This window comes from Mangifera indica, chromosome 13, assembly GCF_011075055.1.
Source record: "Mangifera indica cultivar Alphonso chromosome 13, CATAS_Mindica_2.1, whole genome shotgun sequence".
In the NCBI taxonomy this organism is placed as follows: domain Eukaryota; kingdom Viridiplantae; phylum Streptophyta; class Magnoliopsida; order Sapindales; family Anacardiaceae; genus Mangifera; species Mangifera indica.
Window position 1 is genome coordinate 7,395,596 of NC_058149.1, and position 7,517 is coordinate 7,403,112.

The 7,517-nt window shown below is 29.9% G+C and overlaps 1 pseudogene; it reads right to left on the reverse strand.

Annotated features, from left to right (window-relative positions):
• Positions 1–3,112: 3,112 nt before the first annotated feature.
• On the reverse strand, positions 3,113–6,942 carry LOC123195061 (annotated as a pseudogene).
• Between the last annotated feature and the right edge of the window lie 575 nt (positions 6,943–7,517).

Consider the following 7,517-nt stretch of genomic DNA (forward strand, 5'->3'; position numbering starts at 1 on the left):
ATAATTGGGTTAGAACTACCGGCAACGGGTCCATGGGAATAGTGGATCCCACAGATCAAATGAAATATCCCACAGGCAGGAACGATCGCCCGTGGGATGGAGGGAAAATTTAGCTTTTTCAAAATATTAGGGGCCAAGGAGATAAAGGGGAAATCCAGGGGGTCCGTGTGATGTTTTGTAGAAACCCTGGGTTGATCCGTGCAAATCATGGCTTGGGGGGAAATTGACTTTTTTTAAAGGGCCAAAAGACTATTTCACCCCTAAGTTTTAGTGCATTCTTAAGTCACACCCCTAGGGTTTGAAAAACTCAAAGTCCCACCCATGGGCTAACTTCTGCTAAAAAAAGTAATGGTAAATCGTCATTTCATTAATTATATTAAACTAATATAAAATTCAGTATGTTTCCCCCCACAGTTTTAAAAACAAACAAATTTACCCCTGTCTAAATTTTCTAACTTTCAAAAGTAACATTCCCCCCCCCCCCAAAACCTAGGTTTTATTTTCCGGAGTCTCTCCGACCACCATCTTTGACTACTGGAGAAAGTGCTTCAACTCACCATCTCACCGGCCACCTTCGAAGCTTTCAGATGATGCACCGAAGACTCACCTTCGTCGATTCTAAATGAATCAATAGAGACAAGGGTCTTTGTCGATTCTAGAAGAATTGACGAAGATGCTCATCTTCTTTGATTCAAACGAATCGACGAAGATGCGTCTTCGTTGCCTCTTCTTCTATTGGAGAGTGAAGATCTGGTGGCCGATGAGTAATGGGTTGAGGCATTGTTGTCGATTGCAGAAATAGTGATTGGAGAACATCTAAAAAATAATCTCGAGGTTTTGGGGGGAAAATGTTACTTTTGAAAGTTAGAAAACTTTAGGCAGGGGTAAAGTTTTTAGTTTTTAAAAGTGTGGGGGGAAAATATAATGAATTTTATATTTTGTTAATATAATTAATGAAATGATAATTTTACCCTTACTTTTTTTAACGAAAGTTAGCCCATGGGTGAGACTTTGGATTTTTCAAACCCTGTAGGTATGACTTTAAAAATGCACTAAAACTTGGGGATGAAATAGTTCTTTGGCCTTTTTTAACCTGTAGGGCCTATAAGAGATTAGAAAATTGATACGGGGGCAAAGAAAAAATACTAGACCTGTTTGAGAGTAGAAATTTTGTAAGGGGGTAAATTGATATTTTTCACACCTAGGGTTTTTCCACATGTAGTTTTTGAATTTTTTATCTGTTTTTCCATTTTTAATGTAGTTTTCAAATTTGATGTTCATTTTTTCATTTTTTGTGCTTTTTTATACACATTTTATGATATAATTACAATATAGTTTTTGAAATTCAAATTGGTTTTTCCAGATTTTCGAATGATTTTTTTATTACTGACATACAAGGGTATTTCAATATATAGAATTCAAGTTTTTATTACGTTTTTTTTTTTATTTTTGCCGTTTTAAGATATATTGATATATATTTTTCGAGCGATTTTTCAATTGTTGACATTCTAGGGTATTTTAACGTATAAAATTCAAATTTTAATATTGTTTTTCATATTTTTGTCATTTCTGAAAACTATCGACTCATACTTTTCAAATTTTCAAGCAATTGTTTTATTGTTGATATTCTAGGGTATTTCAATGTATAAAATTTGAATTTCAATTCTGTTTTTCATATTTTTATCATTTATGAAAAGTATCAATTCGTATTTTTTAGATTTCTGAGCAATTTTTTTAATTGTTGACATTTTATGGTATTTCAACGTATAAAATTTGAATTTCAGTTATGTTTTTTGGATTTTTACCATTTCTAAAAAGTATTGACTCATACTTTTCAAATTTTCGAATGATTTTTCGATTGCTAATATTCTAGGGTATTTCAACTATAGAATTCAAATTTTAGTTTTGTTTTCCAGATTTTTGTCATTTATCAAAAGTACTGATTGGTACTTTTCAGATTTTTGAGCAATTTTTTGATTGTTGATATTCTACGGTATTTTACCATATAAAATTCAAATTTTAGTTTCGTTTTTTTTTTTTTTGTCATTTTAGGATATATCAACTCGTATTTTCCAAATATTCGAGCGATTTTTTTATTGTTGACATTTTAAGGTATTTCAACATATAGAATTCTAATTTCAATTTCTTTTTTCAGATTTTTGTCATTTATGAAAAGTATCAACTTGTACTTTTTAAATTTTTGAGCAATTTTTCTATCGTTGATATTCTAGAGTATTTCAACGTATAGAATTCAAATTTCTATTTCATTTTTTCAAATTTTGCTATTTTAAGGTATATCAACTCATATTTTTTAGATTTTAGAGTGATTTTTTAATTGTTAACATTCTAAAATATTTCTTCGTATAGAATTCGAATTTCAATTCCGTTTTTTAGATTTTTATCATTTATGAAAAGTATTAACTTGTACTTTTCATATTTCAAGTGATTTTTTTATTATTGACATTCTAAGGTATTTCAATGTATAGAATTCTTATTTTAGTTCCTTTTTTTATCGATTTTTGTCATTTTAGGATATATTGACTTGTATTTTTCAGATTTTCAAGCGATTTTTCTATTTTGATCATTCTATGGTATTTGAATGTATAGATTTCAAATTTCAGTTTTTCTTTTTCGTTTTTCCAGTTTTTATCTTTCTATGTTATTCCAACATGGACTTTTCGCATTTTAGTTGTATTTTTTTATTTGACATTTCCATATGTATTTACATATCTGTTTTTGGTGAAATCCTTACAAAATTTTAAAATTTTTTGTAGGATACATCTCTTAAAAGAAAATGTGTCGAATGGTAGGTTACGAATCCCCGACGAGTCAAGACACTTTCCGGCAAAGGTAACATTTCGTGTTCAGTGCACTGCCATGTCCAAAATTAGATCCACATTAACCTCAGAATAGCCTTGACTATTTGAAAGGATATGTTTCGGGCATCTCCTTTGTCTACTAGATATCAAATTTTCTAAAATATGACATTGCCAAATATGTTATTCGACTGTGACACCACATCCGTCTTAGATGAATGGGAACAAACTCAGGCACAACCCATATCTCTGGGAGTAAAAGATTGTTACTATTCCACTCATATACACCAGGTATCTAACATGTATATCAATGATTTTTTAATTCAAACAAACTATTGTAATATTGTTGAATTATTATGAGAAAAGAAAAAAAATAAATAAATAAAACAAACCGAAAGCCTCATCTTTCCCCAAGATGGAATCAAGTAACACCACCCCGATCAATGATCCACTTTCGAGCTTTCTCCATGACGCCATCACCACCCTCCATTTCTTCTCCAAGCAATCTTAGAGCCACATAGGAGAGTGCTGTACAAAACATTGTGCTGCATCCTTCTATATGCAATCCCCCACCCCCATCTTTTATTCTACAATATTTTTTATTCAGTAAGTTGAATTATATACCACTTGATCAAAAAAATCTGAAAGAAATTAACAATAAATACCTGATGGTTACACAAATAGCGTAGCATCTCTTTCCGATGTTCCAAATGTAGTATTGCATCTAAGGCTCCAGTAACATATTAGCCAATCTCCTAAACAATTATTTAAAAAAAAAAATTCTATCATTATTTTACTTCCTCTTGTATGCAATTGCTTTACTCTTTTATCATGAAACTTTTGGAAGATCACTGTTCATTTTAGCAAGCTCATCATATTATAAATAAACAATCTCTTACATTGTTAAGCAATGCTTAATTATGTCTAACAATTATTAATTGTATTAGATTTATTTTTTAACAATCTCTGAGCAAGGTAATGGCTAGAAATAATATTCTTTATTTAGTTCAAATTTATTGATTTAGTAATCTTGCCATCATCTACTCAATTTCATTAGAAATAAATATTCATATATGCAATTAAAGATTTATAATTGTACAATAAATTTGAGTAGATGATGGCAATGTGGGGCAAGGACAAATTTTGGAAAGGAATAGAATTTTATTTAGGCCAAAGGACTTATTGCCACCCAAGGTATAGTGAAATCTCAACTCTCATCCTCTAACTTTCAAAAACCTAAACACCCACCTATAACCAAATTTTTGTAAAAAAATCTCATTTAAGATTAGGGGCAAAATCGTTATTTATTAAAAAAATTAAAATTTTATTACATTTTCCTGCCCCATACATAAAAACTTACATTTTCGCCAACCAAATTTTGAAAAGTGCAAACACCCCCTTAGGGTTTGTACTTCCTCGGTTGTTGCTCGTCCTCCCTCACCCCTTATCTCTCTTCTAGTCTCTCTCCTTTGCCTCTCCAGTCGTTTTCTGTTGAAGATGAAGACGAACGGTCTTTGTCTAAGATGATGACGCGTCGTCTTCGTCTTTCAGATGAAGACTCATCCTTTTCATCTCAGATGAAGACCGATCATCTTCGTCTTTGACCAATGATGGTCAAAGAGGCAAGTGAGAGAGACCGGAGGGAGAGATAAGGAGTGAGAGAGGACAGCTAATGGCCGAAGAAGGAGAAATCAATGTCAGAGGAAGAAGAACAAACCCTAGAGGGTTTTTGTCACTTTTCAAACTTTGTGTGGGGGAAAATGTAAGTTTTTAAATATAGGAAAGGAAAATGTGATAAAACTTTAATTTTTTTTTATAAATAACGGTTTTACCCTCAACTCTAACTAAAATTTTTAATAAAAATTTGGTAATAAGTGAGTGTTTGGGTTTTTGAAAGCTGAAATGTGGGAGTTTGGGATTTCACTATACCTTGGGTAGAAATAAGTCTTTTGGCCTTTTATTTATCATGAGATGGTTGTGATCTGCCTCTCTCTGCATGCGGGATGGATGCCTTTTGTCACATAACAACAAATTAGTTTCTGATTCGATAAGATAAGAATCCAAGAATACTTCTTTCCTCTTGATTCCAACTTGTTTAAGTGTCCTTTAATGAAAAACTTGACATAGATTATTGGATTAATCCGACAATACACTGTCATACTCTTTATTTTAATTCAATATTTATTCAATTTACTTTTTATATTCGCTCATCTAATTATTTCATGTTAAGATAGTTGGGGTAACCTTTTATTTAAAAAAATAAAATAGATTATCTTAAAGAGTATAGGATATAAATTTATATTAGTTTAATAAAAATTGGTAGGTATAAATAATTATTGTGTTTATTTAGATATAATAAAATAAAACCAAAATACTATTTTATTTAAATATTTTTGTGTATAATTATTCAAAATTATATTTCGTATTACTTGGTAATAGAAGTTACTGTAATATTTTATTATTTATAAATAAAAAAGTAATATTAATAATAAAAAATAAATTATCAACATAATATATCATTACAACCATCTCATGATATATTTCGTATTACTTGGTAATACAACCATTCTTGGTTACTATAATATCTTCCTCCGGCATTGATTTCTCCTTTTCCAACCATCGATCATCCTTCCTCCCCCTTATCTCTCCTTCGGTCTCGCTCCTTTGCCTCTCCGAACATTTTTGATAGGAGACAAAGACGAACGGTCTTCATCTGAGAGATGAAGATGACATATCTTCATTTTAAACGAAGACCGATCGTCTTCGTCTGAGACGAAGAAAATTTTGTTTTTGTTTTTGGTTGAAGACGATCGAAGTGGTAAGAAAGAGAGATGGCAGGGAAAGATAAGGGAGAGGAAGGATGGCCGAGGACCATCCATTTTGTTAAATATAACAATAATTTATATTATATTAATTTTGTTAAAATTTTATCTTTATTTATTAATTTTTATGATAAAAATACCTCCATTTTTAATTGATAAAACAAATAAAATAAAGAGAATTTTAGAGTAATTATGCTCAACTATTTCTGTTTTAATATTTTTTATTACTTATAATTAAATATAATAGTTATTAATAATTGTTAAATATACCAATAATTTATATTTAATATTTTTTTAAGTAATTTTTTTATGATAATTCTTTATTCATATTTTATTTTTAATAATAGAAAATTAACCGATACCATTGCACTCTGAAATTCATAAATAACTGCTTATTAATGAAATTCCTCAATTTTCATGCTTAAAGTATTTATTACAAAGTTAATGTGAAAGCAGATAAAATTTCAACACTTTAGGTTTTATCAATATTTCAAAATATTTAATTTATGGATTTTAAAGAAAGATAAATTCACGTTATAAAAGATAAATTATCAAAATAATATATCATTACAATCAACTAATTAAAAAATTATTTAAAATTAGAAAACAAATTTGAAAAAAAAAGTAGCATAGAGAATATTATTGCTAAAATTGTATATAAGGAAAGGCTGGTTAGCCATCTCAACAAAAGGCACCCATTTCCAAAATTTTCCTGCCTTTTCAAAAAAAATAAACGTAATCCAAGGATTTTCCTATGAACCTATACGTTAGAATGAAAATAGAACAAAATAAGGGAATATAAAGATAAAATAAATATGTCTAATAGCAAGCATACCAAGCCAGGAAGAAGAAACAAAGGGCCACCATAATCGCCAGGCCAGAAGCCATCCCCAGTTTGAAGAGTTGAATAGAATCTCAGGCTTATTCTCAATGTATTAGCCACCAATTCCTCTGTTATTTCTTCTTCACTTGTTATTTTCACTTTCTCAGGAAGCAAATTCATCTCACATGGACTCTCCTTTGCAAACTATAATTATAAAAAACTTCAAAATGACCTTCAAAAAATATATAACTATAATCTAAATATAATGAATTTACCTGAAGTCTCATAATAAGATCAGAACTATGCTTTTGTTGAAAGCGAATTTTGGTGGAGTGCTTCCAAAGAATTTCAACTTGTGCTTTTTCTTCAGGTGTTCCAAGCTCTGGTTTAAATTCCCAGAACTGTCTGCCTGTGTGATTGTTTACACTTTTAACACATCCATCATTTCCTTCTGAAATCTTCAGCTTCCACATTATTTTTATTTTATTATTTCTGTACTTTCTAAGTTATTTGCGTAAAGAACAATTTATAGACATTCTTGTGACAGCACAACTACAAATTACCCTATTAGAATAAGGTCAAAATCAGTTGCTTCCAGAATTATTTCTAATTTTTTTGTCCAATGATTCTTTCCACAACTTCCATAAGCTTTTAATAATGCTATATTTATCAATTTAGAGACATTAACATGGATTTTCATCGATACTGTGATATGATTTTCATGATTTATATTTGACTTGTTTTCATAAATTTTATCCATGAAAACTGAAATATTCTTTATTTTATAATTTTTTTATCTTTCTTTTTTCAAATTGAATTAATGCAATAATAAAACTATTAGAGATGTGAAATAAAATTGGGGTTTCAATAGGAAAGCCTAGTGCCTCGACCTTATTCCATAATGTTATGATAAAAGTAGCAAGTATGGAGAGTGTAAGAGATATCGCATATACTTGCAATAATACATTAGAGTGCTAAGCCAAACGTTGGGTACAACTAGTGGTGGAAAGTTGATACAACAGTGCAACAAGTGATATTGAGAATAGACAATATGCA